The sequence below is a fragment of the Hyaena hyaena genome, unplaced genomic scaffold (genome assembly GCF_003009895.1).
Source record: "Hyaena hyaena isolate Hyena2069 unplaced genomic scaffold, ASM300989v1 scaffold_190, whole genome shotgun sequence".
Lineage (NCBI taxonomy): Eukaryota > Metazoa > Chordata > Mammalia > Carnivora > Hyaenidae > Hyaena > Hyaena hyaena.
Window position 1 is genome coordinate 720970 of NW_024080822.1, and position 21841 is coordinate 742810.

A 21841-nucleotide genomic window follows, 5' to 3' on the forward strand; every position below is an offset into this window, starting at 1 on the left:
ACCCCAGTCCCTTCTTGAACCAAGCATTGCAAATCACTCTTTTGGGTCCAGTGTCCCTGTGCCTCGGGTATAGCCAAGGTGTGCCTTGTTCTATGTCCCAAGACCCGCCTTGTTTCCAGATCTTAGTCCACACACTTTAATGATACCACCAGAAATGTAATCCTCACGCTGGGCTGCTTCCTAGCTGGGGATTGAGCAGGGGGAGCAAGGGAGCAGTTTTTCCTGGCACCTCCTTGGATCGGGGCACCCAGCCCAAAGACAGCACCACAGCTAGAGATAAGATCACTCTCTGAATGCCCTGCAGTTAGAGATGGGATGATAGGATCCCTCTCCATCCAGTCCAGTGTGGAGGCTTTTCTTTACTCCAGGGACAGTTCTATGAGCAGTTTCAGGCACTTTCTCTTCCCCTCTTCTCTCCGCAGCTCTCCATGGAAGGGGTTCCCTCCCCTCCATGCCCCCGGGTCCCCGCCCATTTTTATCTTCCCCAGTTCTCAATCACGCACCTATGAGGCTGTCTTCTTAGTGGACTCTTGTTTCTTTTCCTCCCAGACTCTTGCAGTTCGGTGTCCTATGGCTTCAGCCCTTCTTTGTTTGAGAGATGCCAGCAGGCAAAAAATACGGAGCTCCCTCCTTCTCTGCCATCTTGCCTCCCTCCATCCTGGCAGTTTTATTTTTAAAGTTGACAACAGAGATTTGAGGAGAGAACTATAGCTAGAGGGGAAGGTAAGATGTTTCACAGTGAATCAAAGCCATTCAGACTCGACATTTCCAAAATAAACCTCATCATTTCCTATTCATCCTATCTTACAAACGGCTCAAAGAGAGTTTTCTTTGTTGAAACTCTTCTCTCTTTGCCATCCTCCCACCCAATGTCTACCTAGGCCATGCCTAGAATCTATAGCATCATCTTTCATTTTTACTCTCACATACAGTTACTCTTCCATTTCTGTCTGTTCCATCTCTATCATTAGATCTTAATCAATCTTATTGGTTTTGTCCATGTTTGGATAATTGTCACAACCTTCTAACCAACTAGTTTCTCTTCCCTTTGCAGTCATCTTTCACACTGTTGATAGACTACTACTTCCTGGAAAAATATTGATCCTGTCCAAGACTACTTTAAAACTTCTGTCTGCTTTCTAGTGCCAATAAGGTAAAGACCAAACTGCTTAACAGGGCATAGGAGATGTTTCAAAATCTAATCCCAATGTACATTTTCCATTATCATCCCTGTCCTTTGTTCACCAAACTGAAACTCTGGCCATGCTAATGTCTGTTGCTTCCTAAAGACACAGGTCCTTTCTTCTCCCTGTTTTTCTGCTCTTTCCTTTGCTAGAATATCATCTTCTTTCTCATCCCACTCCACCATCTTCTATGCTTTGTAAATGTCCATATAGCCTTCATGGCCCAAATCAAAAATGCTATCTTTATTCCAAAGCCTTTCCCAACTCTTTTTTAAGCAGAAGTTTACATTACCTTCCTTTTGTCGCAGTGCGCTTTTAAAAATGTATCCATTCCACCACTTTCAGTGTAGGCCCACTGGGTACATGACTATCTAACTTTCAATTGTCAAACCTTTTTCAGAGCAGTGCCCAAGCTTTATTTGTCTCTATATTGAGAAAACTTAATGAAGTCCAGCACATAATTAGCACTCAGTCTGTTATTGATAAAGATGAAGACTTGTCTGGGGCATGTTGGTGGCTCAGTCGGTTGAGCCTCCAACTCTTGATTTGAGCTCAGATCATGCTCTCAGGGTCTGTGAAATCAAGCCCCATGTCAGTCTCTGTGCTGACAGCACAGTGCCTGCTTGGGATTCTCTTCCTCCCTTTACCCCCCCCCCCAAATAAATAAACTTTTAAAAAAATCTGTTAAAAAAAAAAAAGATGAACACTTGTCATAAATTTAACCCTGAGAGTTCTCTGAACCTGTTTTCTCCCTTCTTTCGAAAACATATATTCTCCTTAATTTTTATTTTACATGGACTGTGGTTCCCTTCAGTCTTACAGTTTTATCTCTTGCTTCTCTTCCAACTTAAGAATTTGTAGCATTCCATTATAACCTCAAGGGTTCTGCTGATCCCACGTGAAGAAATATAACATTATAAATTAATTTGGTATTTTAGGTGATTACTTGATAATACAGTGATAACATACAACAATACCTATTGTGGCTACTAATATTTTACAGCAATACACAAGCATACAGTGGTCATCCAGATGATTCAGAAGATGTTTGTATTAATATTCAAAATATATTCATTAAAACCAAAACACAAAATAAAAGAGTCTTGCAGAGAATTCCTAAGACCTCTAACAGATCCCCTGATGCCATTTTGAGAACCATTGCTCTGTGGAGAGCAAAGTTCACTTCTGTATTGCTCTGTGGAGAGCATTGCTCAATTCTTTTGTGCATTGCCAGCTAATTATCCAGAGTATATATATCAGGTGTCACAAAATTAATCCTGTGGACATTTGCCCACAAAGGAAACCTGCACCACCCTCATACACATGCCTCATCAAAGAAGAAAAAGAGTTTAACCCTGGGAGAGTAACTAAGACTAGAGGGTTAAGTAAATGGAGAGGAGGAGAGAATGAATGAGAGAAGGGAAGCCATAGTAGCAAAGCAGAGAGCTGAACTGGCTCTGGATATGCTCTCCTTCATGGATTTGTAGGAGACATAATGCACCACGGGATCTTAACGTCTGCCCTAAGCAACTGGGGATGGCATTTCTGCAATTAGAAATCTCAGCATTCAGTGTAAGAATCTATTTCTTGCTTGGGAAGGAACATGGTGTCCAGAAATTCTCTGAAAACATATCCATGAATTGTAGGGGAAAAAAAACACACAAACAGACCAGGTAGTCTGTTTAATTTTTTACAGTAATTTTTTTTTTTAGTATATATTGACTTCTTTTTAGCCAACTGTGATCTTTAGAGATCTGAGAAATGAGGCTGTGACACATAGAGCAACTACAACAAATATAATAATACATACCATCTGTTAAAAGCTTAAGTGCCAGGGGAGGGGGAGATGTTCTATTTATTTTACCTTTATGAAACCATTTAGCCCATAGAATTACCTTATGGTAATTTAGGTGCTATTACAAGTATCATTTTAAAGATGGGGAAACTGCCAAACATCATATCTGTTCATTTTGCCACTATGTTCATCCAGTCTTCTTTTCAAGAAAACCTCTGGCCATGAACAGGACTAAAGATAAGGACAAGATGATTCAGAAGAAACACATCCATACAGTTAGAAGTACATTTTGAGCCTATACCCCATGTAATAGGAATGTTTTTAATCAGTTTACCCAAAATAAACATTCATTCAGTGTAAATGTATTAAGCTGAAACTTATAGTCATGGGGCTTGGAGCTGAGAATAGACAGATGTAATATAAATAAAAATTGAGAAATAAAATGTAGAAGCACCTTATATACGGAAAGCAATCTGTCCTCAAGGAGCAATATGTTACGCATAAAACTCTCAGGAACATGCCATTCTCCAAGCTTCTATCCTACTCTTTCTATCTCCCTCAAGAATTTACCAAGCAAAACTATTTTTACTTCAAAACAGGTTCTTTCTATTCTTGTATCTGACGGTCAGAACTATTTATGCCTGCCTTTTGACAGGATTGACCAGAGAAGACTGCACTGTATTTAGATAGGACTTTCATTTGTATCCTCAAAAATTTTCATTGAAACTGGTACAGTCATTCAGGAAAACAGTGTGGAGATCCTCAGAAAATTAAAAATAGAGCTATCTTATGACCCAGCAATTCCACTACTAGGTATTTTATCCAGAGGATACAAAAATGCCATTTCAAAGGGGCACATGCACCCCAATGTTTATAGCCATGCTGTCGACAGTAGCTAAAGTATGGAAAGAGCCCAAATGTCCATCAACTGATGAATAGATAAAGAAGATATGGTATGTATATACAATGAAGTATTACTTGGCAATCAAAAAGAATGAAATCTTGCCAATTGCAGCAACCTGGATGAAACTAGAATGTATTAGGCTAAGTAAAATAAGTCAGAAAAGATAAATGTTGTAGGATTTCATTCATATATGGAATTTAAGAAACAAAACAGATGAACATAGGGGAAAGGAAGGAAAAATAAGATAAAAATAGAGAGGGAGGCAAACCTTAAGAGAGTCTTAAATGTGGAGAACAAGCTGAGAGTTGCTGGAAGGGCGCTGGGTCGGAGGAGTGATGTTAGGGAGGGCACTGAGTGTTCTGTGGCATGTGATGAATCACTAAATTCTGTTCTTGAAACCATTACTACCTTATATGTTAACTAACTTGGATTTAAATTAAAAAATGAAACAAAACAAAACAAACACTTTGTTGAGCATCTACTCTCTGGCGGGCACTGATAAGTGCTATTTAGGCAGCAGTGGACAAGATAGAAATGGTTCTGAGTCTCATGGACTTTACCGCCTAATATGTGCCTTTGTCGGCAACAGCTAAGTGAAAAAACATGTGCTACAAATCAACAAAGTTATTTGTTCAAATTGCCAGCAGTAATGTGGCGCACCTCCAGTGATTTATCGTGCAGGAATCCCCCTTGCTGTGCATGTTCCTGCAAAGTCTCATTAAGACCTTTAAACTAAAAATATCTGATCCAGCTAAATTTTGGAAAAGGAAACTATTATTTGAGGAATTCATTTTCAGCAGCTGAGTGCCTCAGGAAGTTAGTAATGCCCTATGGAGCTTTATGCCTCTGGTCCTCTCATTTGAAACCAGCAGAGGTTGGAACAGTTCTTAGTTATTAACATCTAATGGCTGTTTTGTGACTTCTCAAGTGCGTTGGGCTCCTCCTTCCAAGTCCCAGGGAATGGAAAGATACTTATTTGAATTTAATTAACTCAGAGGAGATTCAGCCTAAAGGATATCGATTGAATATACTTAGTACTGACTGTTCCTGCATTTTCCCTAAAACTTTATGATGGATTTGTTGGACTACTAATTGCCAGGAGTATGTGGAATAGAAACCCCACCTAGAAGTAAAGCCCAGGGTAGGAAGTGACTGTCACCACTGCTCTCCCTCAGTGCCTACATTATGTTCTCACCTCCGGCTGTATCCGTCTTACCGCACACAGCCCTTGCAGAAAGTCTCTTTGTGGTTCAGGGAAAAGCTCTGTAAAACACAGATGAATGGCAACAAATGAGACTTCCAATCTTTGTTTTTTTTCTTTGGGGCAAACTCTCAGTCTGTCTTTCCTAAATTTCTTTATACACAAGTGTCACTTTGTTAATCTAAAAAAAAACAAACTTCCCTTTTGATAAGTCTCTGAAAACTTGCTTTCTGCCATCTAAATTCATACTTAGACTCAAGAGATGCTACAGGTAGACACAATGTGATTTTGTAGGTGCCATGAAAACCTGTAAAAGTAATTCATGTTCATATTCATTCATTCTCAAATATTCTCAAATATTTATTGCCGACATGCTGTGCGTCAGGTATTGTGTTAGGTATTGTAGGCCTACCTGAGAGCAAACAAGGTATTATTATGGCTCGTAGGGGGTTTACAGACTCAGATATATATATATTCACTCATCTATTTAACTAGTATGTGTTGTGTGCTAGGCATTGTTTAAGGGACCATGGAAAATTCCAAAATAAAGAGGAAATCATTCGAAGGAAGAAGAGTAGGTGCCCTGGACTAGGAGAATAGCAGTAGAATCAGAAAAGGGGAGATGAGTTTTCAGAGACAGTTTGGAGATAGAATCCACATTGGATGAATTCTGAGGGGTGGAAGAAGCATAGGTGTTGATGTGGGGGAGAAATTGAAATTTTTTCACAGTTTTTATCAAAGGTGTTTGAGAGGATTGCTGGTGCCATTAACCCAAGTTGGAAGATGGAAGATGAGAAGCAGATGGAAGGCAGGTTTGGGGGGAGAAAAGAGTAATAGTGGAAGAAGAAGGAAAACATTGAGTGTGGCTGAATTTGAGAGTGTGGACCCACCATGTCCTTTTATGATAAGAAAAGATAGGATAAAATAGGCAGAGTGGGAAAGGTTAGGACCTGAGGTTCCTGAGTGGAGAAAAACAACATATTTTGGAACAATGCTGGGAGAGTCTGGCCATGAGCAAACTCCCTCCTGGTAAGGTTCCTCTTAAGAATGTAAGAGACACCACCTACTCCCCCTCAGGAATTTGGCAGAAGACCTAACTAAAAATAAGTAGTAGACCATAAAACATATGATATGATATGGACAAACAAAGGAATGATATGGACACAGACCACCCCTCATACAATGCAAGTGAGCCAATCAGGAAAGGATGACCCAGCACCTAGAGCTATCAAGTCAATAGAACCGGAGAAGGAAAGAGGGGAAAGGGAAGGGAAGGCTGATCAGAACCCTCTACAACAAGGACTCTCTCCTTTAGTTGGGGGCATTCACTTTTGAGTGTCCCGTCTCTACAAAGAGAGCTTTCATACTATTCTTACTGTCTAATCTCATACTCTTAATAAACTTCTGCCTGCTGCCTGATGCTCTTCATTCTTTGAAGCAGCAAGACAATGAATCCCAGGTATTGAGCTAAAAAGTCCTGCAACACTTTTACATTCCAACAGGAGACTATGAGCTACTCTTAGGAAAAAACAGAGATGCTTCACCAGATGCATGTGTTAGATACTATTTGTTTTTAATTATAGATCTTGCTCCCAAAGAGTTTTTGGTAGCTTAAAAAGACCCACAGAATAAAACAGGATAAAATGGAAATGAGGACATAAGGGCTGTGGTGGATATTTCTATGAAATTAATCCCCTTCACAAAATAAAAATCACTAGTTTTTGCTGTTTATATACCTGGAGCTTCCTGGGTCTCATCCTATCCAGAGTTTGGTTGTTTGACTTTTTCTTCAGTTCTGTGAGATAATCTAGATCTTTTTCAATTTTTATCCCCTTCAAAAAGCCAGAGAGGGTTTTCCAATGAAGAATCGTAACCTGATGTTTAAAATATTCCTAGAAGCGAGGTGTTGCAAATTGCAGAATCTAGGTTGTGTCACCAGCTGAGCTGAAATATCATGAGGCACAATGAAGAACTCTCTCCTGGACTGTAAAGCTGGAAATCGTAGCAAAGTCGTTGTTTAAATTCCACGTCTTGTGCCTTAGCAATCAGTCCACATAGCTCCTAGGCTGGAGATTAGTAAGTTGGTAGAAAAATAACAGAGTTTGGCATGTGCTGACCAATTTTCAAAGATTCCATGAAAAGAGACAACTTTAGTTACAACTTGATAATGTAAAAGCAAAAAGAAAAAGTAAAAATATTTTTTATTTGGTTTTATTTTGTCTAGTAATGACCCTTTTCAGGCCTTTGGCTGGAAATTTGTGGTAGCTAAGAGATTGGAGTCTTGGAAGATACAAAGCTAGGCTTGATGGGCTGAACTAGGTCAGTGCCTAAAAAGTAAGATAAGAAATAGAGTAGAGGATAAGATAGGACCTCAGGCAAGACAGATAAGGCAGGATCACCCAGGCACCTCCTGGTCAAGGTCTGCATCATAAGAAGTCAAGACAAAAATGAAGTCTGAGAGCAAGGGACAGGTCACTCGGGGCTCCTTCCCTGAGGCTTCTGCTTCAACCTCTGCTGGAGGCAGATGAGCTCAATACTAGCATAAGTAGGGCAGCCCCAGTGGAGAATCCTATTCAGGCCATCTCAGCTATGCCGATAGAAATAAATAAAGAAGATCCTCACAGAAAAGAGAACTTGAAAAGACAGGTTGGTGAACCAAGAAAGCTCATTCTGCTGGGAGCAATCCAGTTCTTATTTTCTATGGACCCATTACCAATTCTGCTATTTTCTGTTGGTTTCTTTTCAAAAGAAGAGGAGGGATTTGTTTTGTTTTACAATTATTCTTTTTTTACTTCCATCACTGTATATTATGTGTATTGGGAATGGTTGAATATATCACCTAAGTATGTTTAAATATGTCCTTTAACTATGGGTTGCTCCACCAGTAGAAGTTAATCTGGATTTGACCTAGAGACATTCCCATCACTCAAAAACCCTGACTTTGGACCTAGAAGCAGATACTTGTCTGAAGGAAAAAATTTTATGATCTCTTTCCTTGGGGAGGAATTGAGTGGTTATTAGATGAATATTTATTATGTACATTAAATTTGGTGTGAGTATTTTTAAAATTTATATTTGAAAATAAGAATCGATGTGCAGATAGGAATGAGATGAGTAGTTATTGTGAACATCTGTTGTTTTGCCTGTTTTATCAGTCAGTTTAGGCTAAGAGTTTCCTACTGTTCAACCCAGTATTTGGTGGCTTAGAGCAACAAAGTCTTATTTCTTGCTCATGTTACGTGTTCTTATGTCTTAGCTCCGACTCTGCCCTCTGCCTTCTTCACTCCAAGGCCCAAACTGATGGAGCTGCTCTTGTCTGGAACATTTACCTGAAACACTGGGAGGAGAGAGCATGGCGGAACACACCCACGTTCTTAACACTTCCACTTAGAGATGACACATATCACTTCTGCTCACAGGTCATTTGCCACAGCAAGTCACAGGCCAGTGCTGACAACACTGGGGTTGGGACAGATCATCTTCTCAGGAGGGAAGGCATCATAAGGAAGCATTCGCAATATTCTTCCTTTTTCTGGTAATAGTGACCCCATTTTCTCTTGAAGAATAATCCCTAACCAACTGTCTGCCAGTGTGTGCTTGACAGAGTTGACCCAGGTCCAGAAGGAGCATGAGAGCTTGGGTTAGCTAACGAGGGCTTTCCATTCCTTGGGCCAAAGCAAACCTAAGGAAATCCAGTTCCTGGATGGAGACATTCTTTTTGTGTTGCAGTTTCTAAGAAGATAGCCTGTAATCCTGGAGCTACAAGGAATCATCTGAGTGGAGAGAAAGGCAAACAAAACTGGGAGAGAAAATGGACAAACTAAGGCCTCGTGTCAGAATTTGACTTACTGTATCCATCCACACCATGGAAAAAAGACCAAACCTGGAATTCCTAATTATGTAAGTCTATATTTTTTTTTCCCTAAGCCAGTCAATTTAGGTTTCTGTTTCTTGTAACTTAAAGATTCCTCACTCACAAAGGGGAAAAGTTAGTGCACATATATATATATATATTCCATGTAAATGGTTCTGTACACTTGGGTATGGATGTGGGACAGTTTTGGTTACAAGCTTCTTAGCTCTCAACTCAAAGAGAAAAATATGATTGTAATATATCATTGCTGTACTATATCTATTATTAGAAGAAATTGTCCCATGTATGTTAAAAAATGATCAAACATTGGTAATTTCATATGTTCCAACCCAGTGCAATTCACAGTACTATATAATGAAAAAAAAAATGCCAGCAATCAACAGCTTTTCTGAGAGTAAATTTCTACCACAGGACATTGATACAGCTTGCTATACAAAGTGTGGTCCAAAGAGCAGCAACATTGTCATCACTGAGAATTTGTTATAAATGTAGAATCATAGATCCTACTCAGGGATCAGAATGTACACTTGTACAATGTCCCCAGATGATTTTTGCACATTAAGATCTGAGAGGTATCTATATAGGAAACTCCTTGTGATATGCTAAATATCTTCAAGAACACCCCTTGAATATACTTAAATATTTATAAGATTGTACAACATTTCTCATTATAACTTAATGGCAGAATGTCAAGTAATTCCAGAAGGGTTGAAAAAAAATTGTAGGAAGGTGTCTTTGGAAGCAGTTCAGGTTATATGATGATCCAGGTATATACTGTTGTTGTGTTTCCAAAAATTAAAACAACAGATATGTTCACAACTAATGACCCTCCCTAATCTCCCCATACCACAATGAAAGGAATCCAAAAATTTCATTGATTCAGGTAAAATGTGGGTCGCCTTATGGAATGGTGCACCCCACTTCAAATCTATTCCAGTATGGGCTATAGTTGATTTCATCTGGCTGATTTACCTACTTGCATTTAAATACAACTGGATATTCTGGATCTTGTGGGTCACGGTGATTCCCGGGGCAGCAGCAGTGAGATTAGCTGGTGGCCCCATTTCATCAGCCTGTCACCCTTATCCAGGGAAATTCAGCCTGGACAGGGAACTGACTCCTTCTTCATGTGTCCCCAGACCAGATTGCTGACCACAGCCCGGCTGGCCCTCCTACGTTCCTCCACGACCACAAGATAAGAATTTGTATCTGCCAGGTAAAAGAGCTGTCTAGTCAGAGGACAGAGCCACATTGTGTTCAAGTTCGGTTATCACGGGGATGTATTAAATTCTTATTTCAATATAGAGAGAATGGTTTCACTAAGGAGGAGACAATAAGAGAGGGGCAGTTGACTTTATTAAGGCTGAGTTCTCAATGCACAGTAGTCCGTGTGGTGAGCCTCAGTGTGTCAGATTATACATTGCGAATGTTTTGCCTTCCCATTAATCAGAGCATGGATTATGCTGCTAACCCATGGAGAGCAGTGTATGCGAGTGCAGCTAACCTGCCTGCATATGGAGTTCCCAGGCACCAGGCACCAAACAGAGGTATAAAGCATCTGGTGAAAATCATTTAAAAAAAAATAAGTAGATTTTTAAAATCTCTCCGCTTCAGCTCCTGGGATAAATTTGCAGTTGGGGAGATCTTTATATACAGACTTAAGCTTCTAATTAGTGAAGGTAACGTTTGGGCATAGTTTATCCAGCATAAGTAAACATTGTGTGCTCTTTCATTTGAAACCAACAAAAATAATATTTTTTCCTTTCTGTTGTTGCTTCTGACTTTTTTTTTTTTTAGGGAATTAACTTCAATATCTTTGCCATTTGAACAAAAGATGGCACTAGAGAAACTGATTTTTCTGAATTGCAATCTATTTCTCTATTTGATTGAAACTAAACAATAGAATGAAAACTGATAGTGCAGATATATTTTTCTCACCATTGATATGAATGAGTATTTTGGACATTACCTAGATCCTTCTACCAGTACAACAATTTAAAATCAGAAAGACAAAATGCCAAGAACTCAGCAAGTATATGTGTCTCCTTTTCTATCCCCTCTGTATTCATAGATGAATCAGGTGATGTGGTGGTGGAGATTCAAAGGCATCCCAGGAGCTAATGTGCATGAGCATGGTGGCCAAAAAAGGATCATATCTGGGGAAATATTGATGCAATATTTTAAAATTTTATATAGAAATATCACTTCATCTTTACTTACATAATGAAGTAAAATTCTTTGGCGTGATTAGTTTTAACCAATATTTCTTCCGAACAGCTATAAGTTCCTTGACTGAGAAATTGGCCTGAGAAAAGTTTAGTTCAATTCTTAACTAATTAATGTAGCCATTTTGGTAAGATCATTTGAAGGAACAAGACCTCATGACTATAAAAGAAGAGAGGAAATATGTAAAATAGGAAGAGAAGCTTCTGAGAAATACTTTATAATTTACTGAAATATACATACAGTTTTAGAAATCCAATATACACTAAAAGAAATCAAATATATACTGATTTTAATAGGATTTTTCTATGACTTTTGTTCTTTCTTTTTCTTTTTTTTCTGGAGAGTACTGATAAATTAGTCTAAAAAATAACTTGAAATGTCCAAAACTCAGTGTTCGGGGCATATCCTTAAATTAAAAAAATTTTTTTTAATGTTTATTCATTTTTGAAAGAGAAAGAGAGACAGAGCATAAGCAGGGGAGAGACAAAGAGAACAGGAGACGCAGAATCCGAAGCAGGCTCCAGGCTCTGAGCTGTTAGCACTGAGCCTGATGCGGGGCTCAAACCCGCTGACCGGAAGATCATGACCTGAGCTGAAGTCGGAAGCTTAACCAACTGAGCCATCCAGGCGCCCCCATGGGGCTTACCCTTAAATATAAAGAAATGATTATTTTGATGGGACCAAAAATTAAACAAAAAAAAAAAGTCATTACTTATTCAGAAATATTCTCATGCTTATCCCCTATTAAATAATGCTATTCTAAAAAGCAAAGAATACTGATTCTTTGTGTGTGTTTGATTGAGCACTTACTATGTGCCATCCTCCTGCTACACGTATTCCTTCCATTGCCTCAGTTAAATTTTATACCAGCCTCTGCTTTTCCTTTTCCTTTCAAGGCAGAGGGTCTTGGGAGAAAGGTCCAACTGGGCAGACAACCATACCAGTATTCAGTGACTTTCTAGATGGGGAAAGTGAACAAAGGTTTTCAAAGCAACAGATTAAGAAAGTGAAGTACAGAGTTTCCAAGAAAGGAAGTAGAGATGGGAATGGAGGACTCCCTGATACTGAAGCCTGTATTTCTACCAAGAACCTTTTAGTTGCTTGAAAGCAAAAGATTGTGCCTATTTACCTTTACTAGTTCATGCTAGCACAGCACCTGTAAGTATGAATACATCCCGTGAATTTTATCTTTTAACCGTATTTCCTTACTATTCCCTCGGCTCCTTTCAAACCCCAATTCTGACACCTTAGGTCATTCCCTCAATTGTCATGAAGACAATTGAGATAAACTCTGAAGTAGTTTGCCTCTCTTTTGTTTTTTTAACTACAATCAATCTTCCATATGATTCATGCCCTGCTCACATTACCATGCACACTTCACAGTGGGCTCATGAAGCTGCTTAGTGTTCTCTGAACACAAAGACAGTGCAAATTCTATGACACTATTCCTCCATAATAATCCCCTTTTTCTCTTTGCTGGAATGACCTTGTCTACCTTAAAAAAAAAAAAAAAAAAAAACCTTCTGACTTATCCTGCAAGACTCATTTCAAAGTTTTCTCTATGGGATTCCTTTGAATCCACCCAGAATTGGCAGGTCACTTCTGTTTGCTTGCACTTGGCCTTGTATAAACACTGTTACAGTAGATGTTACCCTGTGTTGCAATGATCTGGCCTATGCCCGTTTCCTCTAGTAAACTGGAAGTTCTTGGAGACAGGGGCATCGTATTTGCCACCACATCCTTAGAATACATGCACTTGGACTAAATAAATGTTACTTAATGAATTTTTGTTCATCAAATGGCTAGAGAATGCTTGAGCAATAGGACACTAACAAGTGCCAAATGGACATTGTTTTCCTTATTAGAGTTTCTAATCTCTGACAAAGAAATTTATGAATTTACAGAACTCCGAGTCTCACAGAATGCTGAGAATAGCACTGTGACTCCAAGTATCTTGGGAAATGGCGAGCAGGATGACACATCATCCTTGTACACTACCTAGAAATCCACATGGATTACCACCACGTTGTCTAAAATCAACATCCAACCTCGAGCAGGAATATTGCTCAATGGAATGGTGTGGTTAGGTCAAGAGAACAGAATTCACTTAGAAAAAAAAAGTCTAAAAATAATGGCCTGAGAAGTTACAGTGCTTCTCTCTACAATATAGTTGATTCAGAAGGATACTTCTTACTACTGGCAAGCTGAATATTTTTAGAATTAACAGATCAAAATTGGGTAAACCATTTGGACCCCTTGATTCCAATTTCCTATTTCTGGAAAGATGCTGATCCCCATTCAACTTGGACGATTCCATAGTGATGGCAATCTCATTACTTTGGGAGCAACTATTTAATTTTGCATCATTCATGTTAGTTTGAAATCTATCCTTTCATAATTTCTTTCACTGACTTTGGCTATTTTTCTTGAAGCTACATCTAATTGTTTTTCCATAAGAAAGCTACATGTATTTGAACACAACTATCATTTTTCCCAAAGTTTTCCTTTCTTCAAGATTAGAAAAGTTGCATCTTGTGTGGTAGTTTCTTATGTGATACTGAGTTAAAGTCTTTCAGCTCTATTTGGTCGTATTCCGATGGACAAATTGCAGTGAGTCGCTCAAATATGGAATACAGCACTGCAGACACAGCCTGTACACTGCAGCCTACAAGGAGACCTTCCTCAGTTTATGTGTATCATATACAACTTTATTGTCATCAAATATTTATTAGATTCAGTGGATAAGAGGACCAAAATATTATTTGCCGAGAATTATCCTTGGGGCTGTAATAGAAAGGTGAGTAAACAGTCTTTGCTTCAGGAAGCCCACAACCTAACAAAAACTAAAAACACCCTCTTAACATATTCCAATATGATCTATAATTGTGGTATAATCAAAGTATGATCACAAAGTGGACTCATATATTAGGTTTTTAGACAATTGAATGTATCTGTGTTTTTTTAGATGACTTCACATATTCGTCAAGTTCAGCCTCATTCTACACTTGTGCTGATAATTTTTTAAAATCTAAATGTCAGACTTTATGCATATCTTTCCTAATTGTATCTTGTTGATTTTGTTGTAATTCCAGCCTGTCAAGGTCTTTTAAATCTTTATTCTGTCATCAAGCCCATTAGTTTTCCTTTCTAAGTGTTGTGTCACTTCTAAGTCTGATAGCAACAGAGAAACTGGCTGCTCTTTACATGAACAAAATGGTTTGTGTTCTATTTTCCCAGCAGAAATATGTGTTTGGGAATTTGGTTAATGGGAAGTGGTAAGGCATATATTTAGAAAAGGCAGTTTATTCACCCTGGACAAATATAGACATTTGGAATTCTACCCGTGATGACTCATAGAGAGCACAGAGGTTTCTCATCCTCTGTTGCATGGTGTGAGCTGCTGGCATATGGTGAAGTCAGGGCCTGAGTAACAGGCAAAATGATGGCAATGGCTGATTGCTTTTCACACCAATTCCTGACCATATTGCAAATTGAATGGTCACCTCCATCCCAGTCACCTAGGGTAGCTTATAATCTCCTTGTAATAATCAAACTTTTTTGCGGTGTCTGGGTGGCTCACTAGGTTGGGCGTCCAGCATCAGCTCAGGTCATGATCTCACCCTTTGTGGGTTCGAGCCCCACATTGAGTTCTGTGCTGACAGCTCAGAGCCTGGAGCCTGCTTCAGATTCTGTGTCTCCCTCCTCCCTATCTCTCTGCCCCTCTCCTGTTCTTCCGCTCCCTCAAAATAATTAAATAAATAAGTAAACATTAAAAGAAAATAATGAAACTTTACATCTCCACTTGAATGACATCTTGCTAGGGAGTCATCCTAACATCTCTGCTTCTGCATTCTGTGTCCCTTGCCCTGCCTCACTGTTTCCCATGGCTCTGGTTGCTCTCTGGCATGCTTTATATGTCTTCCTCATTTGGTCAAGTTCTCTTCATCTCCCCCTGCCCACATGCACTGGACTATAAGTTCCTTACTGTAGTGTCCTCACTGCTCTGAACAGTTCCTGGCTTTACTACATGCTCTCTTGGCCTGTGCTCAATAAATTCTTGTTGAATAAATGAATGACTGTGGTGGTAAATCGTTCTTGTATTTGTCTGGCAAAGGATTTTAAAAAATAATGACTGATAGAAACATGACAGGGTCATGTTCACTTGATACTTGGAAAGATCAAATTAATTATGCAAAGGATTTTGAGCTTCTCTACATAAAAGAACTTCATATGTACTTTTAGTGTATGTGGTGTTCCTTAGTGATATATACAAAAGGGTTTGTGAAATAGTAATAATAGATACCCTTTTACCAAATTACCAAGTAATGAGCTAACTGCTTAACATTTATTTTGTAATTAAGTATCACAGTACGCTCATAGAGTAGGTTTTATTGTGCATTTTGTTTATACGGAAATGGAGACTCAAAGAACCTTAGCCACTTATCAATGACGCACCACAGCTCAAGGTGCCATAGCCACAAACTGTGTCTGTTAAAACTACTCCCTCCTTGCAACATTTAGTCACAAGTAAGAAGCAAAGAAACAAATGTCTCATCCTTTAATGGAACTTCCTACAACAGTTGATACAGCTGATTAGAGGTTTACAGCAAGTATAGCTATATAATCAAGATGGCTATGTTTGGAAAAGTGACCACCAAAATGACACCTGGATATTTTCTACTCCCAGCTTTTCTCGCAAATCAAATTTGCCAAGAAAATCAGGTAAAGTAATGCTTTTGAAGCTGTCAGCATTCTTTACATCTGAAACAAGTTATGTGTTTTCTATCACATTCATCACCCCCGCAACAAAGATTTTATAATCCAAATGGGAGAGCTACGGGAAGAAAAGTTTGCACTTCTCTCGTGCTGGTAATTTTGTTAGGTAAGATAAACTAAGAAAGCTTGCTCTTCAGACCCTATCTGAATTTTGAAACTCTCGCAGAAGCAATTTTCACCCAGAGGTTACCAGAAGGAAATAAAGTGATTGCTCATAAACCACACAAATATTGCTGGGAAGGGACTGATGGTGTCCATACGGTGACACAGCCCTTTGCAGAGTTACTCTTTTAGCTTCCCCCACACCAGATTTCCTAATGTCAGCAATGACCTTAGCTATCTGAGCTTTTAGAAACCATTAGAGGGAGACCTTCCAGGTTTTGCACCTCTGGTGCATGGTGTAGTTATTGATCCCACTCTACTATATTTTGTTGGAATGTATGTGCTCTGCACTTACATTGAGGTCATATCTTCCCCAGCTGGGAAACTCTCCTCTTTCCTCACGTGTCCGAGCATCATGTGTTTCCTGTCAGCAGCACTAATAGAGAGAGGTAAAATGGATGAGAAGGTAGTAGGAAAAAATCGACACTCTGCAAAGACTACACAGTTTCTTAGGTGCAGTTCCTGACAGTTTCTTCAGTGCTGCGCCTAGAGGTCCCTGCCCCATCACCAGTTCCAGGATGGATGAGTGGATTCTCAGACTGGCTGCTGTGCCTTCCTCATCTCTTTCAGCCAGCTTAAAACTATCTGATTTAAGAAATGTTGGGTTTCATCCCCACTGGTACCCCAGGTCTTGATCTTCATCATGGCAGGGAGCAGTCGATAGGCTGCTATCCAACAAGAGTTCTAGTGTGAGCTAGTGCATTTGAAGACTTTGTAACAAAAGATGGTGAGCTTATTAACATATAGATAGAGCAGAAACAAAAATACGACCAAATCCCTTGTAAGACTTCATCCTCAGACCTCAATTTGGTTTGGAGGCAGCCTATTCAGGGAAGTGTAGACCCATCATAGACCCAGTTTTCCTCATCTAGGCAGAAGGTATAGAGAAAGGTACCCAGAAACCCTGTTTCCTAAATTGGCGTTGCTGTTTTGACAGCTATGCAGTGAACCACGGTCATGCATTGAGACTCCAAAGCCTTGATCACTAGGCAGGCTCATCCCCAGAACACGGCATTCCTTCATGCAGGATCAGTGGGAGAAGTCGTGTCACCTTTCCTGAAACACGACTTTCCTTCCTTCACTGCAAGGTTAAAAATAATAATAACAACAACAGACCTAGTGAACAGACTACTTAAACATAATCACTTTAAAGCTCTATTTATAAAGTAAAGACATTATTAAGTATCTGTTGTATGTGGGATATTGCACAAATTTCTGGAGTGATACATATACAAAATAAACAGTATGGGGGTGGGGAGGCATGAAGGGACAGCAGACATTGAAACCAGAATTGCTGAGCCATCTCTCGTCATGTCATTTCTTATCTGTATCTGTGAATGTTGTCCCTACACCCTCAATTTCCTCTGTGACTAGTCAAGTTCTTTGTCTTGACAAACGAGATCATCCATGGTCTGTCTAGTCCAGTCTGCTTCTCCAGGCTCATCTTTCCCTTTGTCCTGCCTGCCATCCCCTGATCCAGCACTGACAATCCGTCAGCACTTTCCTCAATGTTCCACAGAGGCTTTCATCTCTATGGCCCTTCCTTTCTATGAAAGAAAGCAGAGATGTATGAAACATTCTACTGAATAAAGGCCCACAAACTAAGACTGGAGAAATGAAGTAAGGCTGTTTCTGGAAGAGTTAAGTCTGTCCTGGAAAACATTGTGGTCTTTATTGAGAGGGCGACTGGGAGCCACTGATGGTTCATGAGAAAGAGAATTGCATAGTATAATACTTGTTTTTGGCAGCAGTTTGGAGGATAGTTTAAAATTCAATGTCTTGGAAATCCGGAAAAGAAAGTATTTGGAGAGGAGTGTCGCCTCTGTGAAACTGGATAGGACTGAGCAAAGACTACTTACTTGTAGGCATAGAATGAGCAGGGGTGAAGAGGAAGAATAAAACGTATGACCAGGGGAGGGCAGGACACACCAGAGGGATCGAGACTGCAAGTGAAGTGGAAGAAGTAGCTTTGGAAATTAGTGTAGATTCTTTCCTCTAAGAAAAGAGAGCAGAAGGAGAAAATCTGAGGTAAATGCAGTGTGGAGATGATTTAATATTGATAATTCAGTACCAAATTAGGACACCTTTTATATTTTCATTTAGGGAAAGACGGACTTATGATGACTGTAAGGAGAATGAGGGATGGGTTTGGAGTTTGGATAGAGTAGGAAGGCTCAGGACAGTGCTGTCAGAAATAAGGAGTCCGCATTCAGTTAAGAAGTGACAACACCACTGGGCTCTTACCTGAAATGACCTAGGATGATTCTGTTTCACTTTTGTGGAGGCTACCACCATGGTCCCAGGTGTCTGCTGCAGACTAACAAACCATCCTATGTTCATGATCTCTGGGTCGTAAATCAGGGCACAGCTTGCCTGGGTGGATCTTCTGCTCCACGTGCTATTGACGGGGGTCACTTGGTTTATTCGGCTGGAGGCCAGCGGGATCTGGAGCCTCCGAGCAGGCTTCACTCTTGTGTCTCGCCCTTTGGCAGAGATGGCCAGGAACTCGCACACCTGTGTCCCTCTCCATGCACTCGGGATATTTTACACACAATCCCATCAGATTCTCCAGACTTCCAACACGGTGCTTGGGAAAAGTGTCAGCCAGGCTCTGCAGGACTGGACCTGGAAGCCAGCACAGAACTGCTTCCACAATGGTTTCTTGGTCAAAGCGAACAGAGAACTTCCCTAGGGAAGGGAATTTCAAGGGCAGGACTTGCAGCCGGCTTCCTGTTGGAAGGGGTGTCATAGCTTTCATCATTTCCTAACGTGTACTTGCTGCTTTCTGTCCCCAATGGGACATAGGTCCCATAGAGCAGACATGGTTTTCTCTGTTTTGTCCCATGTGTCTGATACATAGTAGACACTTCATTTTTGTCACGCAAATGATGGGAGGATGTAGACAGGAGAGCGGATAACAGAGAATGAAGGTCCCAGGGCTGTGATCTTCCAGGAAGACAGGGAAGAACATCAAGAGACTACCAAGTTCATGGTTCCCTCTCCATACATATATGAAGGTGACAGCACTTCCGATCAGCAACTGTGGCTTTCACCTCTAGGAAGAAACCATATCAGTATCTTCAGCACACATGCTCCAGAATCCTAGTGAATATGTTTCTTCCGATTGGAAGCCCTCTTTCAATTACATTGACAAGTCACCAGTTAATCATGTGGTTTGGAGGAGTCTTCATCTAAATAGCATAGACTGGTTTTGCACTTCAGGAATCCCTCCAAAATTGTGTCCTTCTCCTCATCTTAGGAGAGGCTCTGTGGGTTTCATCAGTCTCTCAAAGGGAGATTTGACCCAAAAATATTACAAAGCACTGTCAGAATAATCTATATTTGGATTTTACCTTTTAAATATGAAAGCTGTCCTTCAAATACTATGAAGAAAAAAAATAACCTGAAATAGGAAAAAAAAAAAGCCACTTCTAACAAACGAAGGCTACTTATGTAGCAAGCAAATTGATGTGATACTATTTAATGATTCCCCCGGAGCTATTAAGTTTGATTTGGTTAGTGGCATGTGAACCTGCAGGGATTTACAGGTAAAGTTATTTCACCTACAAAGAGAAGCCATAGCATTATGTCAAAAAGTCACTTAAAAAGGAAAAAAAAGTATTGGGGGGGACTTAGACTATAAAAAGTTATGTTTCCCAATTAGTGCTTAAAAGCCTCTGATAATAATGTGGTCTTTTTTTTTTTTTATCTTTAAAAAACCTCCTAAGTGTATTTTAACAATTGAACTAGAACTACAATTATAACTCCATTATTTGAAAATACTTTCACATACTTTTCTTTCTTCCTCTTTACATTATTCACTAAAAATAAGAAGTGGGTTTTTTTAAGCTTATGGTTGTCAAACTTTTAACATTATTCTAATATAATGGGGATATAGAGGGTCAAGCATCTTAAAAATTGAATAGTTTTGAGGCACCTGGGTGGCTTAGTCAAGTGTCCGACTTGATTTTGGCTGAGGTCATGATCTCACAGTCTGTGAGTTCAAGCCTTGCATCAGGCTCTGTTTGACCTTGTGGACCCTGCTTGGGATTCTTTTTCTCTCTTGCTCTGTCTGCCCCTCTCCCCTCTCAAAATAAATAAATAAACTTAAATTGAATAGTTTATAAATTGGGGCCATAAAGATATTAGGGAGATAATATCTAGAAACATAAAATCTCTAGATAAGATAATGTAGGTTTAAAATGGTTCATAAATATTAAAATGCAAAGGACTTCTTACAGTTTTGTTCATTTCCTTATTTTTATATGTTAACTATATATAACTAACTAAAGGATATCACTATTAGAGTTTCTTATTATGATCCAGTTTTACACAGGCTAGAGAGCTAACGGCTTCATCTCAGCCCTAGCCGGGTTCCCTTCTCTGTGCCTAAATTATGTGAAATTAAACAATCACTGCATGAGATCACCCATGCTTGACTGCCTGACTTCTTTCCAATCTCGCAGATCTGGTACCCTCATCTTCTTAGCTGGAATCTCAGATTCTAGAACTTTCTGGGTCATATAGCCCAGGTGGGAAATGCATAAATATGGTACAAACACACCCCTTACATAAATATATTTACACCATCTATATTCTGATTCAGGCCTTATTCCCAATTCATAGCTCAAATCCTATGTTTCCTCCATCTTCTCAAAAGTCTACTCCTTTACTCTAGATTCTCATGATTTCCCTCCAAGATAATATCTTTACCTCATGTTCCTGATGCTAAACTACTTTATTTTTTCTTTCAAATGCTGCCGGGACAAAACTCTGTAGCAAACAGTCCATTTTCTCTTCAAGTACCAATAATTGCTTCTCATTGCTCAGTGAAGCAATGCTGTCTCTCTTCTGTCTCTCCTACCAGCGCATAGGTGACATGACCAGTTAGACAAGAGTGAGTAAGAATAAGGTTGCAATTTGCGATTCATAATTCATAATTAAAGATCCAACAAAAGAATATAGGAGAATTTTTTTCCCCCAGCTTAGGATCCAGGATCCAGGAGTCAACTATGTCTAGATATAGCGTTAGCAAAATGTACACAGCATGAGTCTGAGTCTAGTACATGGCACAGAAGTGAATGGAGGTATTATACTTTCTGAGTCACAGGAATTTGTGTCCATTTGGCTCTGTATCTAAATACGTGTGATGTATGTATGAAAGTGGTAGAGAGACTTGATAGGGAAACAGCACTCTGGTCCTTGCTGGACATTTGTATAAGAATAAGAATTGCAGGGGTACCTGAGTGGCTCAGTGGGTTAAGCAGTTGACTCTTGGTTTCAGCTCAGGTCAAGATCTGGATTGTGACTTCAATCCCCGTGTCAGGGTCTACGGCTGGCAGCACAGAGCCTCCTTGGAATTTTCTGTCTCTCCCCATCTGTGCCCCTCCCCCACTTGCACTGTCTCTGCCTCTCTCAAAATAAATAAATAAACAAAAAAAGAGAATAAGAACTGAAGGAAGAAGGTGTGCAAACTCTGTGATCAACCTGTTGTCTATCAGTCACCAGCATAGGCTCACTCACTCAGTTGGGATAAGCTCTTTCCTTGGCCCCCAAAATAGTAAGCTTCCCTTCTAGTCTCTGTTAATGCTGTCACTCTTCGTTTGATACATCCCTCCGTATCTTCTCCACATAACCAAATCCTTCCATGCTACTTTGGATTTCATTTCAAATGCTACTGAGATGAGTTCCAATTTCATTTCATTCATGGTGGCCTTCA